The sequence below is a fragment of the Marmota monax genome, unplaced genomic scaffold, assembly GCF_021218885.2.
Source record: "Marmota monax isolate L192 unplaced genomic scaffold, Marmota_monax_Labrador192_F-V1.1 WCK01_AAM20220418_F8-fsc00534, whole genome shotgun sequence".
Classification (NCBI taxonomy): domain Eukaryota; kingdom Metazoa; phylum Chordata; class Mammalia; order Rodentia; family Sciuridae; genus Marmota; species Marmota monax.
The window spans coordinates 302,844-323,070 of record NW_026692813.1 but is presented as its reverse complement, the minus strand read 5'-3'; the positions used below and the strand labels follow the sequence as shown (position 1 = coordinate 323,070).

Genomic DNA, 20,227 nt, shown 5'->3' with positions numbered 1-20,227 from the left:
AATTCAAAATGGATCAAAGACATAAGATCCATCAATTTGAAACTCCTGGAGGATAACAGGGGGAACATTTTAAGATATAGGCATAGGCAAAGACTTTCTGAATAGGACCCCTATAGTCCAGAAAATAATAGCAAGAATAAAAAAATGGATTTCATCATATTAAAAAATTCTACAAAGCAGAAGAAACAATTAATAGATTGAAGAGGGAGTCTACAGAATGGGAGAAAATCTTAACCACTTACTCTTCTGAACCAGAATTGATACCTAGAATACAGAAAGAACTTAAAAAACCCATCCAAACCCCAAATAACACAGTCAAATAACACAAAAGAAGTATAAATGGCTAAAATTTACATAAAAAGTCTTCAATAATTTTAGCAATTGGGTATATAAAAATCAAAACAGCATTGAGATTCCATCTCACCCCAATCAATGGCAATCAACAAGAATGTGAATAAAAGTAAATGCTGGTGAGAATGCAGAGAAAAAGGAACTATTATACACTGTTGGTGGTAACATGAATTAGTAAAAACACTATGGAAATCAGTAAGGACTTTCCTCTAAAAGCTAACGAAACAACTACAGAACTACAGTATGATCTAGCTATACCACTACTTGGTATTTATCCATAAGAATAAAAGTCAGTGTACTTTAGTGTTATATAGAAATCCATACTTATAACAGCACAATTCACAATAGCTAAGTTATAGAACTAGCCTAGATGTCTGTTAACAAATGAATGGAGATATATATATATATCTCCATTCATATATATATATATATATATATATATATATATATATATATATATATATATATAGAGAGAGAGAGAGAGAGAGAGAGAGAGAGAGTCTTATTCAGCCATAAAGAAGAATGAAATTAAAACATCTGCAGGAAAATGGATGGGATTGGCTAGCATTATGTTAAATGAAATAAACCAGACTACTAAAGACAGGAATTTTATGTTCTCTCTCTATGTGGAAGAAAAAGATGATCTGAAAGTGTAGGGAGTCTATGAGAGAAGATAAAGGGGATTAGGGAAGAATAAAGGGGGTGGTAAGGGATACTAATGAAGGGAAGTAAATGATCAAAATATGTTATATGCATGTACAAATATGCTACAAGGAGCTCATTATTCTGCATTATTAACATGCACTAATACAAATACTACAAAAATTGAGAGGTTCAATCTCATGTTAGTGTTCACACACACACACACACACACAAACACACACACAAAAAAACAAGCAAACACAAATCTAAAGGGACACAGGAAACTTCTGAAAGTAATGGATACATCTATTAACTTAATTATGGTGGTGATACCATAGGTATTTATTTATGTGCAGTTGCATCAAATTGTGCACACGAAATATGTGCAGCTCTTTATATTTTAATTGTACTTCAATAAAACTGTCAAAGAAAATGTGATCAAATTAAATTCAAGGGAAGACTATCAAGATATCAGGTTATATATCCATAATATTTCTGTTTAGTCATATTTAAAGGTAACCTTTTCCAGAAAAATCAGATTAACTCACATTTAGAATAAGTATATTAACATGGAAACACACATCCCAGTGACCTGTGTTTGATTTGATCCTGTTATTTTTGTATTCTTTGTAATCATAGTATTTATCATGTGACAATTAGTCTCACAATTATACCAAATATTTGAGGGGAAAAATTATTTTATTTTATTTTTATCCATGGAAAACAGTCAATACAAACATGTTTCCTTTTTCCACTTTACAAAATAATTTACTACAGAAGTTACTTTTAATATATAATGTTAGAGTAGTGCATGGTGACCATAATTTGGTTTATAAATAATTTAAACACCATTTTCCAAAAGATTATTATGCAAAATTAAACAAGGTGAAATTTTACATTCTTAATTTAAAAATAGCTTTTTTTGTGTATCTTGCCACACACTCACTTTCATGAATAAATAGTACTAATTTGTATAAAACAACATAAATGTAGTTAATCTTAAAAGAGACTTTCCTTCTTCTCTAGGACCAATATGTATATATTTAAATGGTAGAAAAAAAGTAGAAAAATCATACTGGGAAACATAGCGTATTGTTTTTTTTTTCTCTTCATCTTAGGATAGGTTACTTCTTCTATCCCATGCTGTCATTCTACTTCTATTTTGGGGGAATGCTTCTCTTTGAATCATCTCCCCATTAATAAAATTCCTTAGCACCTCTGAAATATTTTGAAAAGTTCTCTTATACCACTATATGCATTGATTCACTGCATTGATTGACACAGAACACTCTGTGTCAAGGTTTTCTCCCAATGCTTTCTCTTATCATTCTTCACTTCAAAGCTGCTCCTTCTTTCCCAGTTTGGAGTGGCAGGTGAGGGACAATGTCTATATTCTAAGTTCCTTATTTTTCTTCTGAACTTTTATTTCTTCCCTATTATAGAAAAATTACTTTGCTCTTTGTTGTCTAAATCTCCTTTACTGAAAAATTCTCTACATATTGTTTTTCTCCTCTATTTGTTTTCCAGGCAAGTTCTTAACTATTGGACAGCTACATCTGTGTTTTCTTCCTAGCACTAAATTTGGTTGTTATCAGGGATCTATGTCCAGATGACCCAGTTTTTATACTGGTTTTCATATTGGCACAATCAATACCAGGTGGATAACTCTTCTGCCACATTGGCCTTAGACCTCCATGAATCCATTCATTATTGTCCTTAAATTACTGTTGAACACCAACCTACTGTGAGACATTTTGGTGTTATCTGGAACTCAGAAAATACAAATGTGTATAAGGTCAAGTCTCATTCTTCCACCTTCAAATAATTTATCATACAAGGAGAGAAACAAGCAAGTAGTAGACAATTAAAACAGAATGTAGTAAATACAACCATTGGTATGAAAAAGACTTACAAAAACAGTAGAGATTTTGTTCACAGCATGAATGTCACCTATGCTTCTACTATGGAACTCTATCCCTCTTTCACAGATGTTTGATCTTGGAGTGCACTTATATAATTCTCTGTTTCAAATTCTCCCACTATGTCTCTTCTTTCCAATTTATTTCTTAATGTAACATTCTATCTTTTGATATATAATTATGTGATTTTTTTTTGACAAATACAGTCACATAACCATAGCCATGGCCAAGGTACAGAGTGATTACATTGCTTCTTTCTAATGAACCCCTCCTTCTGCTGAGCTTCTACTGACAATAGATCATTTTTCCCTGCAGTTTTCCTTTTCTAGATAGTGTATTTAGGTGGAATCATATAATATGTAGTCTTTTTCTTTAATTGGCTTCAAATAAGGTCTCTCAAAGGTATTCTTCCATATATTTGTTGGACACTTGTATTTCTTCTTTTGAGAAATGTATGTTTAGTTCATTTATTGCTTGGAATGTAATTTTGGTGCTAGTTATTTTTAGTTCCTTTTATATTCTGGATAATAATCCCCTGTTGGAAGAACATTTGGCAAAGATGTTTCTCCCATTTTTGAGGTTTATTTTTCATGCTCTTAATTATTTCCTTTGCTATGTAGAAGCTTTTTAATTTGCTATCATCACACTTACTGATTTTTCATTTTATTTCTTGAGCTTTAGGGGTCATATCGCCAAGTTGATGCCTGCACCAATAAGTTGGACTGTTGACCCTGTGTTTTCTTCTTGTAGTTACATAGTTTCTCATCTAAGTCCTCTGTCTTTGACCTAATTTGAGCTGATTTTTGTGCAAGATGAGAGATAGGAATCTAGTTTCATTCTTCTACATATGGATCTCCAGTTTTCCCAGTTCCATTGTTAGAAAGGCTGTCTTTTCTTCAACATATGTCTTTGTCAGCTTTTCAAGGATCAGATGACTCCATCTATGTGGGTTTGTCTCTGTCTGCATCTTCAATTCTATTCCATTGGTCTTTATGTCTAACCATCCTACTATAGTTCTGTAGTATAATTTGAGATAAGATATTGTGATGCCTCCAGCATTACTTGTATTGCTCAGAATTTCTCTGGTTATTATGGGGTTTTTATTGTTCCATATGAATTTTAGGACTGTTTTTCTAGTTCTGTGAGAATGTCATATGCATGTTGATGGGTATCACATTGAATATATTGATTGCTTTTGGAAATATTAGCCATTTTAACAATATTAATTCTGCCTACTCAAGAACATGTAGGGCCTTCCACCTTTGTAAAGTCTACTTTCTTTGTTGACTGTTATATAGTTTTAATTGTAGAGATTTTTCACTTTATTGGTTACATTTATTTTTAGATATTTTATGTTTGGGGAGATTAGAAAACATTATCAACAAACTTAGCAATTAGGAAAAAGCAAATAAAATCTACACTAAGATTTTATCTCAGTCCAGTTAGAATGACAATCATCAGGAATAAATATAACAGTAAGTGCTCTCAAGGATATGGGGTCCAAGGTACACTTATACATTGTTGGTCAGACTAAAGATTAATATAACCACTTGGAAAATCAGTATGGAGATTCTTCAAAAGTCTGGAATGAAACCACCATATATCCCATCCATTCCATTTCTTGGTATTTGTCCAAAACAGCTAAAATTAGCACACTTTATTGATACATAGGTACCAATGTTTATAGCAGCACAATTCACAGTAGCCAAGTTGTGGAACCAGCCTACATATCCATGTATCCATAGAAGAATGAATAAAGAAAATGTAGCATATAAACTCAAAGGAGTTTCACTCAGTTATAAAGAAGAATAAAATAATGTTATTTGCTCTTAAATGGGTAGAACAGGAGAATATAATGCTAAGCGAGAGTGATGGGATAAATGTTTTCTCTCATATGTGTGTCTGTGTGCATGAGAGATTAGAATGAAAAAGAGACCTCACTGAAATAGAAGGGAGACCAATAGGATAGAGGAAGGTAATTGAGAAGGAGGGAGGAGGGGCAACAAGATAAGGTACTGGGAAATAAAATTGACCAAACTATACTCTGTTGTATCTCCTTGTATGACCATACCTCATAACTCCAACTTTTATATATAATTATAATATACTGATTAAAAAATAATGCTAGAAAGGGGTCCAATAAAGTACGGGAGAGAAATTGGGTATAGGGTGAAGGGGAGGGAACAGGAAGTACTGGGAAATGAGTTTGATCAGATTTTGTCATGTGCATGTAGAAATATGTCACAATGAATTTCAGTATTATGTATAATAATAATCTTCAAAGTGTCTGTGCATGTTTTTAATTCTTAAAATAACTTGGCAAATATTTTATGTGTAGGAAAACAGGAAACCAGAGAAACTAATTTAAAGAGCCAGTAAAGAATCAGGAAATTTAAACAAAAAGCTAGAGTGGATCTTATTATTATTGTTATTTTTTATAGTTTATTAGTTTGGGAAAAGGAAGGATAAACAACTTGAAACCTAGGGGTAGCCAATATTTAATTTAACTTTTATTCTTTCTAATTAATTCTCATGACTTATTTAATACTGAATACATTCACCTATTTGGACTGATTTTTATTTTTCATTTTAATATTAATAGTAAAATACACTTAAATTAAAATAATGTACATTGTTAATTTTATCTTTTCTAAATACATATTTTTTTCCCTGTAAATGACCTCACAGATCAGGAAATCTTGAGTACAGAAAAAGTAGCAATGAATTTTGGCCTTTTCCATGGCAAAGAGTTGGGAAGAATATTCTGTCCTCATGTGTTTAACTCAGTGGATTTAAGAAACTTAAATAAAAGAACAAATCCTGGGAATATAGAAAGTGGTTGGTTTCTAGTAGGGATGTATATGGGCGATGGGAACAGCAGTGAGTGATATTTTATGGAAAATAGTCCAAGTAGTATATCTGAGCTCCCTCTTGATTGGGGCTAAGCTTTTAGTCAGGCTTTAAAAATATTTTTTTTAAAAAATAAATTTTCCTGCTTATTGGCTCTTCCCCAACTTCAAGACAGAACAAGGGAGGTCAAGCTCTGGTAAGATTAGTGGAATGATCTCAGGGAATACATACACCTGTGTGTTGATGTTGGTATCAGCAGTTGCCTGGTGCAGATACCTGCCCTGGATTTTTGTTTTTACTTTTCTTTCACAAACGCTATGGTATAGGTAATAGAAATTAAGGAAGGAACCTCCAAAAAGAAAAAGAGCAATGGACCTTTGGAGGTACTGAGCCAGTATAGTGTAATACTCTATCCCACGCAGGTTAATTGATGATTTAGGCAGATTGAAGAAGATACACCAGGCTGTAGGGAGATCTGAAATATCTTTATTGATGGATAGGAGAGCAGAAAGTCCTGTTTATCTTATGTACAGGATTGTAACAAAGTCTGCAGCATGCAGACTACACAGGGACTGTTGCTTCTGACTTCCATAAGACATTACTCCCTAGACATCTGGGTGAGGGAGACTGATAAACTCCATTTTCCTTATAGCCAATGTTTCTTGAATCCAAGTTTCCCAGGGTGAGCATCACCTGGTAAGAGGAATTAAATGGAATGTGATTAGGTTCAAGTTTTAGCAGCAGCAATTCTCTTCTCTGCATTGTGTAATCCCCATCAGTCCCTAAAATCAGCAAGAGACAGAAAAAAGGGGGTACTTTTGGTCCCTCTTTTAAATATCTGAGTAGTCAAAACAAGTAATCCTTCCAGAGTAATATAAATTTACTGAAGGCAATGATATATTTGAGAAATGAAGCCATTAATAAAAAGAAAAATAAGTTGACTTAATTATAAAAGATGAGGCAGAATCAATGCACTAGAAAATGAAAATGACTTAAATTAAACTTGATATATATACCCAGTGGGTGAGATAATGTGAAATAAGGCAAACATTTATAACTAATAACAATAGATGAAGGCAATCAAGAGAAAAATCTACTCATCTGGAATATATGTCCACTCTCAGAAAATATTTGAAAACAAATGAAGAAATGGAAAATGTGAAGACCAACACTAAGAGATATGTTGTGAGAAGAAACAATGATAATATATAATAAGAGAAAAATCTAGAAAGAAGGCAAAACAGTAGACAGTATTCAAAGAAACAATTGAGAATTCACAGAATAAATGTAGTGCAAGATGCATTCCCTGAGAAGAAGACTATAACCTGAAATTTAGATTGAAGGATGTTTACTAGGGCATGACTGATGTACTGTAGAAGTGAGGATCAGAAAGCAGGACTGGGAGGGAATGAGCCTCAGTCCACTCAGTCTCAGGGAGTTCTGGAGCTATATGGGTAATTTGGCATTGTCTTCAGTTATACTGCCTGGGGTTAGACCTTTATAATGGCATTGGTTGGCACTGTGTGAAGGCACCCATGAGATGGGTGTGGCCATACGTGAGACAGCTTTCTGGAGCTGAGGTAATCCCCAATGCAGACTGGAAGCTGAGGACTTTTTGTCAACAGCATTTCCAAATTCCTTCATAAAAATACTCTTGGAATGGATTCAGGGACCTAGTGGTCTCACAGCAAACAGAACCAGTCCAGATTCCCATTCCAAAAGAGAGAGCTTACTTGTGTGTTACTTAGGTAGCACACTGGCTTTCAAATTAGCTTTCAATAAACCTTTGAAACTTCCAATTTTATTAAACAAAATGTATGTTCATTAGTAATGGAGACACAATTTCATTTTCTGTTTTGTTATTATTTGTTCCTATAACCATCTGTCAGATGAGGAGGTGAGGAGAGCTAACACAGTAATTTTATTTTAACAGGGAAATTTTAACATAAAGAATTATAAAACAATCATGATAAACTGGAATACTGACAGATTGGATAGCAGTAAATGAAGAACTCTAAGGAATATAGGAATAACCAAAATAAGAAACAACCACAAAACACAGGGAATGGAGTACTCAAGAATACGCATTCCCTCCTGAAGCTGAGATAGAGCACTCAAGGTGTTGGGACCACTGCTGAATCTGACTATCTTATAAAGAATCCCCAAGAGGCAGATTTTGTTATGAAGATTAGGATGCAGAATACTTATTAAGGAGTACCTTCTGGGTAAAATTTGCATAGGCAAGGGAAGGAAAGAGTAGGACTGGGCAGAGAAAAAATTTGTATTGTGATGCATTACTAATGACTGCTAAATGGATTTTTGAAGCTAGAACTGTCCAAATTTGGTCTAAGACGGCAGGCTGTTTTAGTACTGTTAGCAGTCATTAGATGAAGGTAGCTCCAAGAAGAAGTTGGCCTTGAGCCAGGAAACTCTGTAGTCAAGACAAACCCCTGAAGTGCCAATGTTTCTCATTATTGTAATCTGGCCATTGCATATTCATAACTTTGTGATTTCTTTCTTACATGTGTATTCAGGAGCTTTCACAATAGAATTTTGCACAATTGCTATGAATCTGAAAGAACAAAAGTGTCACTCAACCACCTATTGGATAAAGCTATTTCTTGTATTTGTTTAGTAGAATACTACACAATAATGAAAATAAATAAATGATAGCTACTGCTTGGAAACTACATAAAATGTATAAACAATATTGAGCTAAAGATACATAATAGAATAGAAAGCACACAGTATGTTTTTTAATATAAATTTCAAAATCAAATAATAATTATATATTTAAGGAATATACATCAGTAGCTTAATACATTCAAGAAGAGCAAGGGATAGAAAAACTAAACGTTCAGATTAGTGATGATGTTTTAAGAAGAGATTAGGAGAACTGGGATTACAAATAGACATTCAGAGGATTCAGGGAAAAGGTAGGCTCTAATTCTTCCTCTTCTTTTTTTTTTTTTTGTTTTTTGAGCAAAAACATATCTTAGACTTAAGTTCATTTTATTAACCATATGTTTCTATAATCTCTTAACACTCAAGCAGTTTTTACAGTTAAATTTTACATTGAAGATAAACACTATTTGGCTTAGGGAACAGAAAGCTGAGTCACTTGCATCCTTCATATCAGATACTATATTTTCAACAGTTTCTAGTAGGCTCTAATTCTTGACCAGAATACTGGTGATTTGCCCTGGTCCATAGTTTTATTATGAACAATTATATGTTCCTAAATTGAATAACCTAGAAAAAATGAATAAATTCCTTGACCCATTCAACTTATTAACATTAAATTATGAAGAAACAGGCAAGGTAAACAGAGCTATAAGCAGTTAGGGGATAGAATCAGTGATAAAAAGCCTCCCACCAAAGAAAATCCCAGGACCTGATGGCTTCACTGCTGAGTTCTGTAAAACATTTTAAAATATGAATTCTTCTCTAACTTATCTAAAACACTGAACAGAAAGGAACACCTTCAAACTCATTTTAGAAGAACAGGATTACCCTGATACAGAGCCAGATGCAGGAGGAGGAAGAGGAGAAGGAGAAGGAGGAGGAGGAGGAGAAGGAGGGCAGAGGGAATGGGAAGGGGAGAAGAGCGAGGGGGAAGAGGGGAAAACAAGAAGACAAAAACAACTGTGTAGGCCCATTTCCCAGATGAACATAGACACAAAAATCTTCCAAAATAATAGCAAACTAAATTTAACAGCACATTAAAGACCATTCAAACCCCACGTGGTGGTGAATGCTGGTAATCCCAGAGACTTGGGAGACTGAGGCTGGAGGATCAAAAGTTCCAGGCCAGGCTCAGCGACTTAGAGAGGCCTCAAAATAAAAAAAAATAAATAAAAAAGAGGGAAAGCTGGTGATGCATCTGAGTGGTAAAGCACCCCTGAGTTCAATCTCCAGTATAAAAAAAATCATTCACCAACCTCTATTCAAAATAGTTCTGGAAATCCTAACAAGAGAAATTAGGCAAAAGAAGGAAACAAGAGACATCCATATATGAAATGCAGTTAAATTGACTCTGTTTCATAAGTTGAACTGATTGTGTCAATTAGAGGTAACTTTTCTTTTTTATGAGAATAAAATATTTTATGTAATGCTATAGCTACAGCTGCCTAACAAAACAAATACTTGTTAAATGAATAAATTAACAAATGGATGAAGGAATGTGGAGTTGTCAGTTCTCTCAAAACCCAATTATGTTATTTTTTCATCTTAACCAATCAGGGGAAGGGTCTTTTATTATAATAATACAACAAAACTGTTCATGTGATGTTGCCAAACAACAATGGAGATCTGTGGTGAACACAAGTAAACCTGGTAGTAAAATATATCTTCTTACTTAAGAAACTGAAACCAGAGAAGAAAATGGGGAAAAATAATTGCTTCTTCCTTTCCTTAACTATAATATAAGAAAGGTAAGACTGAGCTAATTGAAATGTAACATGTAGAAAGTGAATTTAAGACATTTTATTTGGGACTCCAGCTGTTCTCACCTCCTGCTTGGCCATAAATGGCAACCCCAAATCCTCAAATTATAAGGTTATACAATTCAATCCTACCTTCTTGGCCTTTTCTTTCTATCTCCATCAAATTAAAAAACATAATTATAATTATAAGTCCTTATTTCCTTTCCCTGTTTTTAATTTAAAAAATGAGCTTCTTAGAGTAATTTGTGTATATCCCGAGCCTCTTGGAAGGGTAGATGATTAAGTTTGTGATCCGAGATCCATGTGCTGAGCTCTGGATTTTCTCCTGCTGATTCTGAGACTAGATTCTAGGCCCTATTGTGATTGCTCCCCAAAGCTGAATAACTTGGCCACTGACTTGGGTAGAAAAGGATGCCACAAAATTCAGTCTTGCTCAGACTGCTCTTGTGTAAGGTGAACTTTCAAGTTGGAGCATCTAGTGCTACAACCAGGTTCAATGCTTGCATTCTAGGTGTAAGGGAGCCTGAGGAAGTGGGCTAGACAATAATTACTGAAATGAATGAAGACATTAAAAATGTATCTATGAAAGTAATAGAAGACAACAAAAATGTAAAGAGTGGCTCTTCTACTCAAATCATGTAGTAAAATCAATACAATATTATTTAATTTACTATATATATATATATATATATATATATATGAGAATTGAAAAAATAGAATGGAAATTGAAACTTATATACTTATTTTATAATTCAGTGGGCTTATTAAAATAATAGGTCAGAGAAGAAAATTTCAGAAAATTATGTTAAATTAATTCACTGGGGTGAAACTCAAAAAGAAACAAACATAATTCACATGTTATTGTTGTGTGTTTGAATGGCCTGAAGAGAGGAGGTAAAATATCTAATTATGCATCATTTATGATTATGTCTTGATTACCTGGAGTGGTTAAGCTTTGTTACCACAACATTAAAAGCTCATATTCAGCTTACTTCATATAAGGTTTGCATTTTAAAAATGGCCTGAGAATTTGAAAGAAAAAGAACCTGAGAAAATTATTTTGCCATCAAAAAACACAATTGTAATACTTATAAAACTTTTCATATAATAGGAAATGTGTAAAGCCAAAATGAATAATGTGGAAAATAAGTATTGTGAATATATTTAATTTCTTGAGATATCACACATTTGAAAATAATTACAAAAGGTAAAATATTGTTATTATTTTTAAAAGTCCCCACAATTTATATGCTGTATCTGTATTTTTGTGTTGCAGGCACCTGATATGAATTCAAACAGCTAATAGTTCTCTCTGAATATTTTTTGCATGAATTAAAAAAATCATGTAAGACATAGAGTAGAAATGACTTGGCCATGTATTGCTAATTGTAACATAAAATATCTAATATTTTGAAAATAAATATGATCTCAAGAACACTGAAAAATTTGTACACTGTGACTCCACAACCAATATTTGAAATTATGAAAACTTCAACTTTCAGCATTACTTATAAGAGTGAAAAATTGAAAATAACTAGTATATGTGAAAAAGATAAATGATTATTTGTATTTTGAGATGAGTTTAATTGATTATGTTGCATTAAAGAAAATTAGCATAGTAAAACTATGTGGTTAAACATAGTAATGGCCTATAAATTTAAACCAATATGCAAAATTGGTATATATTAAGATAAAAATTAAGATGAATATTTAAACTTAAATAGATTAAAATGAAAATAGTTGACTTGTTTGGTGGGTGAAACTTTGGGTAAATATTATCATTTTTTATTCTTATTGTTGTAATATAATCTATATAAAAATGATTAAAACATGCTATGATTGTTAGTGTGTCTTTGTAAGTATGTATTTGTGTGTATATGTACTGGAATGAAAAAAGAAGTAGTGGACCTATATTACAAGGTTATATGTGTTTATAATTTTTCTTAAATAAAAAAAAAGTAGTTCAATGAATACAATGTTCAATAAATTAGGAAAAAAGTTTCTTCAATGATGATGATTATATTAATAGTTTATCTACAGAAAGTAATGCTATTTCTTCATTAACTTTACAAATTGATGGATCCAATTACCAAACAATTCCTTGCATATAATATTGAAGAACCACTAACAACAGGACAAAAGCGTATTTTTCCCAGAGAATTCTCTGTCCAAAAGTAAGTTTCTTAGCACACCCTTCTTGGTCTCATTCCTCAGACTATATATAGATAGGATTGAGTGTTGGGGGTATCACTGTGTAAAAGATAGATACCATAAAGTCAAACGCAGATGGAGAATCTGAGGTTGGTTTTAGATATGCACAGATGCCTGTAGAGAGAAAAAATGAGACAACAAAGAGGTGGGGCAGGCAGGTGGAGAATACCTTAGAGCAGCCTTCAGCAGAGGGTATTCTTAGAACTGTGGAGAATATGTGAACATAGGAGAATGCAATGGAGACAAAGCAGGCTAATGCTACCACAAACATGAAAGCAGCTACTCCAATCACTCCTAGGTAATCATTGGAACAGAAGAGCTTCAGTAATTGGGGGACATCACAGAAAAATTGATGGATTATTTTCACCCTACAGAATGTAATAGAAAATGTGGCTGATTTTATGAAACAATTGGAGAAATTGCTGTATAAGATTCCTGAGATGCCTCCACTCACCCACACAGCTATCATAGCCCACTGACAATTTCTGGGATCCATGATGATCTCGTAGTGCAGTAGGAAGCAAATGGCTGTATAACGGTCATAAGACATGACTGTAAGAATAGCTACCTCAGTACAGGCCAAAGATGTGAAGAAAAAAACATGCAGTATGCACTGGCCATATGAAACATAGTTATCATCCATCAGTTAATTGTCAATGGCCTGGGGGACTGTGACAGAAATGAAGGAGAGGTCCAGAAGGGAAAGGTGCTTCAAGAAGTAATACATTGGAGATTGGAGGTGCTGGTCCAGTGTTGTGATGGTGATAATGACGAAGTTTCCTGTCAAAGCCACTAGGTACAACACCAAGAAGAGCAAAGCATACAAGATCTGCAGCTCATGATCATCAGAAAACCCCACGAGGAGGAATCCATTCCTTGTGGTTATGTTTGTCATAATCATTTGGAAAATGCAAATCTGGTAGCAGCTGGAAAATAAAAGAATGTGGGAAATGTAATAGAAAGACACTAAAATAATTATTAATCTGTTCATCATTGTTTATTTCAATCATTTAAGGACCTGTTATTTATCAGCTGTGTCCTAGATGTTGGGAAATCAAAGGTGATAATACATGTTTGTTTCTTAAGTACATAGAGCATACAGTTTACTTTAGTAAACTAGTAGTTAGAATACAAAACAGGTCCTATCAAGAAAAAGTCATTGTGTTTGCCCCAGGGATAAATGCTATTCCATTTTCACAGGTGAAACCTTTTGCTTTGTTTTTCACCAAATGAAACACAATAATGAGCTTTTAGGAGTTTTTAAATAGTGGATGAGTTATATTTGAGCACACAGGCTTATTTTAGTAGATGGAATGGCCCTTTTTAGAGGAAATTTTGGAAATTAAAACATGGGCTTGTTGTGGACCCATGATCCCTGTTTTCGTTCTAGCAAACAATATGGTCATTACGATGAGAAGCCAAGAGCCAAAATGGATAGTGTTATTGCTTTTCCAATTAACATTGTATGTAATGGACATGTTGAAATCAAGAGCAAAAATACTTTGTAAAGTAAATATGTAAATACCACTCACAGATTAAGTGTCTAATTTGATTGCATGAGATATTTTCTGATTCTAACAAATTCTATTTATATCTTCATTTTATTGAATTTGTTGAAGCTATCAAATAGTTACTGATCACTTACTACAAGCAAAGAGACTTGTAAAGAAAAAGACTGAATACCCTGAGGTGGTTTTTAAACATGGAAGGAAAAATACTCAAATACACAACTTCAGAAAGAGATTTGTGGAATAAAGCAGTCTATATTTCAGAGAAGGGAAAAACCAAGTTTGGGTTTATGACCCAGGCTTTTGATCTTTATGAGATGGAAATATCCAAGCATTCATTCTCCCCTTAACCAAAATGCACATTGGTATGTGAGGACTGATGAGACATTAGTAATGATTCTCTTATATTTCTGCACATTTTTCCTTTTATCTCTTAGTTCTATCAAACAATTGGAGAAATTGCTGTATTAGTTTTTTTGGACTTCATTCTAAACCACATAAAATCTCACTGAGTGTGTGTGCGCGCACACACACACACACACACACACACACGAAATTCATCTTAGATATATCTGGGAGAATCCAAAGACTTGTGGTGAGCACTCCCTCTACATTCCTTATCAGTCTTTTATTAAACCATCTAATGCCAATCTCTCCTGCTGACCATGGAGACTTCTGCTGCCTTTCTTTCATGAAACTTCTCTTTCAAGAAGAATGCATCTAAGGATCCTATTTCTATATCCTGCTGCTTTTAGACTATAATAAAAATGGCTGTTAAATTAACTAAATATTTTAAACTTGTTTTAGTTGCCACAGTTGGAAGCCTCTTTTCTCTTACTCTGTGAACATGAATTCCAAATTTAATTTAATCTACCTATAGTGTCCTCAAACTTATTGATTTCTGTTAACATTTCATACCACATAATAGCAGAGAAAATTAAGAGTGAAGTTATACTTCTAACAAAATTTCTCTAGTCCAAGTTCTGTTTTAGTGTTCCAGTTTGCCCTGTACTGATAAAATTATAAACAGTATGATTAACCATACTTAATTTTGATTCATTTAATATTTTAATCTGCCAAAAGCACATATGTGGTTATCAACAGACTGGGAAGCAAAAAAATAATAACAATTTTGAGAATTCATTTTAATAAAACAGACACCATACTAGAGTACATCTTAAAAATATATCATTTAATTCACACAGGTATTTTTATCTTTTTGGAGATAAGCATCTTAATCTTCATTTATACAGGAAAAAATTAATGCCCAGAATGCTTAAATAACAGAATTGAGGTCGAGTTCCAAACCCTTGCCCTTCGTAGCTCATACCACTTTCTTACATCTAAAAATCTATAAAACTTAACCAAAGTCATGAAGGAATATTGGAGAAAAAGCCAAAATTACATTCAGGCTTGTTATTCCTACAGACACCAAAGATTATTTGAAGAAGTGTTTTACAATGCTTTATTTATGTAAACAGATAAAATATTAAGATTTCCCAATTTACTGGTTTTCCTTAAGTGGCTCACTATTTTTACACATTTATGTGAAATAAATATATGGATTTTATTAATCTGCTTATTTTCTGGGAACAAAAATTCCTTCCCTGAAAGAATGAATACTCTTGCTTTTTCTAAAGTCAATTTGAAGAACATAAGGTTCTGTCAAAAATGTCATAAAAGCTTACTCTCTTTTCTTACCCAAGACTGGAAAACTCACTACAGGTGTCTTTTGTATGCAGTAGCTCTTAAAACTGATCACAAACTTCTGACACTTCTCTTCTCTAATCACACAGATTTTAAATATATGTCATTTCCCTGGAGAATGGGTGGTATGTGTGTGTGTTTTTTTTGTTTTTTGGGGGGGAGCAAGGAGCATCTTTCAAAATGGAAACTTGAACTAAATAATAAATGTACTGAATTTTCTCTACCACTCTAGCATCTGGGACTTGGAGTCATTAACATTTCCACACAAAGAAATGGTTTAGTAAGCGGAGGTAGATGTTTCTTGTCCCTGCCTCAGTGGTTCTCAAACTTTAGCAGGCATGTGAATCATCTGGAGAGCTTGTTCAGATACAGGAACCTAAGAACTACACTCAGAAATTCTGACTCAGCAAGGCTCAAATGATCCCCAGGAATTTGAGTGCCTAGCATGCTTCCAGGTGTTGCTGCAGATTTGAGTAACATGCATGGAGAACCACTTTACTAGCTAAATCATGTATTTCTAAGACAAACAGGAAACCTTGAACTTTAAAAAAAATGAATATTTAATGTCAGTCCTCCTGGAAAACTAGAAATAAATGTTTATGCTTGAAAGTGAGACATACCTACTGAATCTCAGGTTTTGAACAACTATTTTGGTCATTCATTATGATTAGTAACAATAGAAAAAATATAGTAAAAAAAAAATGTCTAAGAGGACATCCTAAAACAAATGTAGCAACTGCCTGAAATCCTCTCAGGTGGCCCAGTCTATTAAAATTTATCATTGAAATCTTTACAATACCTTTAAATGTAATTGAAAATAAATGTAAGTCCACAATATACTTTTGGTAATTTCTGAGATTGTCGCGACCCCTTGCCCGCAAGGAAGACGCAACTCAGGAATCTTCTTTCAACAGTTTATTCAGGCCCTGGATATTTCTTCTTCTCTCTCTCGGATGCCCCTCCCAGCCTTAATAAAGCATCCCAAGCCCCAGTGCAAAGCTGCCGCGTGGAGCTTTCTCACAGGGTGGTGAAAAATCATGTGCCAACTTTCCCAGATAAGAAGTTGTTTGTCACAGACCACAGTGGAGCCAGCGTCATCTTGTAATGGCGACCATAGTCTGCAGAAACGGCAGAAGCGGCTCACCACAGTTCCCCCTTTTCTGTTTTCTTAAAACAATACAGGCGAGAGTAGAGGTCCTATCCCACTGTGCAGAAGTGGCTGCATAGTATGACTTAGTCCTAAGGAGGCGCCTTCCCCAGATCTGAAGCCATATCAGCCGACGCCTTTTTTCGTGGGGCGGGGCGTGAACGCATCTAACCCGCATGCAATAGGACATGCTCTCCTTGAGGTCCTCGTCAAGGATCACTCAAGTGCAGTGCCTTGCCTCGCATCCTGTATCGTGACGATGGTGGACGAAGGGGGATAGCTGAGGCTGAACTGTGGCTGTTTATAACTACAAACAAGTTGACAGCACCCTGAAAGAAAGGCACGAACTTCAAGGCGATAGAAAAGTACTAGTATGGAAACCCATCTGCGTGCAATGGCAGTAAGACCGGCAGAGTGCAAGGGCTTTCCAACACTAAGAGAATAACAAGGAAAGTCATGTCGATCCCAGTGCAATGTTATAATAACTTGGGGTGTAACGACCATGACAAAGGTTTACTGCTTAAGATGCGCAAGCCAGACTTGAGGCGAGTTGCCATTTTCTAAAGCTGCAAGAGCTTGTATGATCATAGCCTTATCGTGAGCACTGCGGGCCTTAAGGCGACAGAGAAGCCACAAACAGAGTACAACACTGAAGCAACACATTGCCCCAAAAATGCCTACCCCCACCCACTCTTTGAAGAAGGAAAAAGCAGAAGATATCCAATCGGTGAATTGACCCAAAGTCACAGGATCGACACGGGTACTGTTCAAGACAGCTATCTGGGTTAGTTGAGACTGGATCATGTTTTCTGTTTCCATGGACCAGGTTTTGGATGGATACTCCCCGATGATGTGGGAGGCATTTCTGGAATCAAAAAATCTGACAGAGGTTATACATAAATGTGCACGTTGATCAACACAACCCAAAAGCACCAAGTCTGCCAATTCTTCTACCTGAGCTTGGAGTAAATCTATTCTTTGGTTGGCAGCTAAAATCCCTGACAAAATATGTTGATTAATTGAATTTTGAGATTCAAGTATGGTGGATGTTTGTTGAATAACCTGATTAATAGTGGCAGCAGTTTGAACCTGGCTTGCCATGGCTACTCCAGCTGTAACTGCTGCAGCAGCAGACACTGCCACAGCTGTCACTATAGCTGCCGTAATTCCAAAATCTCTACGGGCTCTAATCAGTTCAACAATAGGAAAAGATTCTGGATCTGCAGTAACCGGGATCGGGACAAAGGTTGGAATTTTCATAACCACTGCCATAGGCCAGGATCCATTCCAACACTCAGACAAATAACAGGTAATATTAGAGCAATTAAGCATCCCCTGTGATGTAACATTAGCCAAAAGAAACAGGAACGGAGATTGGAGACAGACTGCTGCGGAGGGTAATGTAGCATTAGATAATTATGAATTATTTGCAGAAATTTTAAGCCTCCTACCTCGCTCCGAGTCTTGGGTACTGCCAGAAACATTAAACAGCCAACTTTGGACTCCTAATATTTCCCTGGGGAAACACAAGCGCGGACTAGACTAGCCCAATCTGAGGGAGTCATGCAAAATCTAGTAAGTCCCTCTACCTGAGTGAGAGTGAAAGCGGCATCTATGCCATAAGTGCGGACAGATTCTGCCAAGGTTTTAATTATCTTAAAGTCTAAAGGCTCATGATATCTTCCCCTGTTATTGTCCTGAAATACAGGGTATGCAAGTCCCATATCTGTATTAACTGTCCTCCAAACTTGTGCATGAAAAGATCTCCCGGAACCTTGGCTCCCCCCACATACGGAGGTGGGGCAATCGGCACCATATCTTCTTCTAGATATTCTACCTCCTCCTCCTCAGAGTTTTGTTGACCAATGTTAACTCCCTTCCCCTTCTTACAGTAGGCCTGCGTGCCCTGTGTCTCCTTTTTCTTCTTTTTCATTTTTATCTTATGTAGTTGTTGTAACAATATATCAAGGTCCTCAGAACTCTCTGAGTCGCTTGTGTTCTCAGGCGTTTTTAATTCGGTCAAGTCTGGGTAGAGCCTTCTCCTATTTTTATCTTCAAGCTCTTTTGCCTTCTCACTACTGTTACTTTTAATACTCTCTGCCACTTCACTACATGATCCTTCAGATTTTTCCTCATGCAGCTGCTCAAGAATAGCTTGACCCTCACTCACAGCTTCCTGGCATTTACCATCTGTTATACATCCTCTAACTAACTTCCAAAGTGGTATAACGCCACCCTCTAAGGTGCCTTGCTCACGAGCGAAATCTAGATCTTTCCCTAATTTGTCCCAGCTGGGAACCGTAAGACTCCCTGAAAAAGCAAACCAAGGAGCCGCTATATCAGCTTCTCTTAAAAACATCTGCAAAGTACTCTGCTTTATCTTAAGTCCTTTTGAATGTAACAACCCATCTAGGGCCAACAAAATTGGGCTTGAAGAAGCAACGCCCATAATGTTTTTAGAGCTATAAAGAAAGTGAAAGTACAAAAGTCCCCGCTCTCTTCCTTTTACAGGGAAGCGTTCCGTTCTATGAATTCCCCGCTCTCTTCCTTTTACAGGGGAGCGTCCCTGTCGTCACAACAACAAAAGAAGCACAAAAAACAAAAGCGAAATGACACAACAAAAGAAACACAGAAAACAAAAGCGAAAGTACACAGTGCAGCTGCAATAAAATGTAAGGCTCTCTCTGTGTTTACAGAGGAGCTACCCCGCTTTGGTCGCGGATCCCACTTACCAGGGACTAACCCCGCTTTGATCGCGGATCCCACTTACCTGGGACTAACCCCGCTTTGATCGCGGATCCCACTTACCTGGGACTAACCGGTTCCCGGGTCTCGGCACCACTTGTCGCGACCCCTTGCCCGCAAGGAAGACGCAACTCGGGAATCTTCTTTCAACAGTTTATTCAGGCCCTGGATATTTCTTCTTCTCTCTCTCGGATGCCCCTCCCAGCCTTAATAAAGCATCCCAAGCCCCAGTGCAAAGCTGCCGCGTGGAGCTTTCTCACAGGGTGGTGAAAAATCATGTGCCAACTTTCCCAGATAAGAAGTTGTTTGTCACAGACCACAGTGGAGCCAGCGTCATCTTGTAATGGCGACCATAGTCTGCAGAAACGGCAGAAGCGGCTCACCACATGAGATCTCTTACTATCTTTTATGGACATTGTTAATATTTTTTAGTAATGACCATTTGGCCAAAGATTTTCTCTAAAGCTATGTGGATACTTACTTGTTATATTTTAAAGGCTGTATAGCATTCTGCTCAGATTACAAATCACACTTTGCAGGGTTGGTTTTTTTTTTTTCATTTTTTTTGAAAAGTTTTATTGAGTGCCTGTTTTGAACCATGCACTTTTCTATTTTGTGTCATTTCTATTTTGTGTCATAAAAAAACATTTTTCCATGTTTTTTAATGCAACCATTATTCAATTCATGTAAACATATAAACAG

The 20,227-nt window shown here is 35.4% G+C and overlaps 1 pseudogene; it reads right to left on the bottom strand.

The window, feature by feature from the left end:
- Positions 1–12,331: 12,331 nt before the first annotated feature.
- On the bottom strand, positions 12,332–13,319 carry LOC124095300 (olfactory receptor 14J1-like; annotated as a pseudogene).
- Between the last annotated feature and the right edge of the window lie 6,908 nt (positions 13,320–20,227).